Source organism: Mus pahari, chromosome 6 (assembly GCF_900095145.1).
Source record: "Mus pahari chromosome 6, PAHARI_EIJ_v1.1, whole genome shotgun sequence".
In the NCBI taxonomy this organism is placed as follows: domain Eukaryota; kingdom Metazoa; phylum Chordata; class Mammalia; order Rodentia; family Muridae; genus Mus; species Mus pahari.
In genome coordinates this window covers 86,838,428-86,840,061 of record NC_034595.1, presented here as the reverse complement: position 1 = coordinate 86,840,061, position 1,634 = coordinate 86,838,428, and positions in this window count along the sequence as shown.

The following is a 1,634-nucleotide window of genomic DNA, read 5'->3' as shown; positions in this document are numbered from 1 at the left end:
GAGGGCTGGACTGGGTGGGGCATACCTTCAATCCACTCAGGAGATGGAGATCGGCCGATCTTTGTGTTCTAGGCCAGCATGACCTACAATAGTGAGTTCCAGGAAGAGGAGGCCTCAGAAGAAAGCCATTCCAAACAAATCACAGGTCCTGCTCAAGCGTTAAGGGAACTGAGAGCCTGCCACAGAGTGCTGGCCCCTTTCGGCGCCCCTTAACCTCGCCTCCTTACCCTAACCCTCTCCAGCCCCCAGCTTCCCGTCCCCCCCACCCCCAGCTTCTCTTGCCTTGTAAAACCTAGCTATTTTGGCTTGCTGATAAACAATTTTATTTGTTGAGCCCTCTCACAGGTCCAGGTCTGCACCTTCATTCTTCTCTGTAACCTGTACAACATCTAATCCAATACCAAGGGCTGAATTCCTCTGGACAAGCATTTCCCTGATGGCCTGGGTACCTGCTCCCCCCTCCACTTAGGCGGAAGTGCTAAGTCAATTATCCCCACTCATTAATGAAAACCAGATAAAAACAAGAACATCCTTAAAAACACATTGAAAAATTCCAGCATTCCAGAGGACGCAAGCTCCCTGCTTTGCCCTTTAAACCTAACCCACTATATTCTTTCCAGAGAGTTTGCCAGGGTGGTCACAAAAGGAGGAAAAGGAGAAGCAGAGGGATGCTCGGGACTCTGTCAGACACCCCCAGTTGTATTCCTCAGGGTCGAATTCTGCAGGGGAGGATAGGGAGGTGGGGCCACTTGAAAGCTGAACTCCCTCAGGAGAGAGATTCTTTTTGTGTACAGTCTTTTGTGTGAGACCCGACCCAGAAACTCTGGGGAAGTTTGAGCGAGCTGTTCCAAGGCAGCCTATGAGGAGTTCATCACAGTGACACAGGGAAGGGACGCTTTGCTGCGCTCTTGTCCGAGTGCGTGCCTGATCTTCCTTCTCTACATTAGAGAGCAAATTCTAGAACCCCAAATAGCATTTCTCAAGTGCATTGGCCTAGTGCTTAAGGGACTTCAGGAAAAAATGGGGGGACAAGGGGGTTTACTCATTCTCCTGCCCAGACAGTCAGCTGAAGCCTTGCATATCACAGAGCTGTGTCCTGAACAATGTCTCCCATTCTGAGGCTGCCATTCTCTCCTTCCACCATGTGCGTCCCCGGATCAACTTCACCCTGGCAGCAAACACCATTACCCACGATCCATGATCTTGATCCCAGAGTCTGGGATTGAAGCCTCGAGTGTCACCATACGGTACTGAGCATGGAACCAAAGCTTTGTGTGTGTTTAGCAAGCACCCCATCACCTCCCCCAGCCTTTTTCTTCCTCCCTCCTTCCATTTTTGAGACAGGGACTCGGATAGCCCAGGCTGGTCTCAAACCTAACAAGTGTCAGGAGGAGCCTCATCCTCTTGCCTCCGTGTCCCAAGTACTGGGATCATAGGTTTGAGTCACTAACTCTGGTCCCACTTTGTATCCCAGATGAGACTTGAACTCACCATCCTCCTGCCTCTGACTCTAGAGTGTTAGGATCACAGGTGTGCAACACCATACCCTGTCTAGGATCCGTACAGAGTTCACCTTGAAAGGGAAGAAGGACGGGGGCTCTCTGGACTAACACCCGAGGCTGAGATAAGAAAAT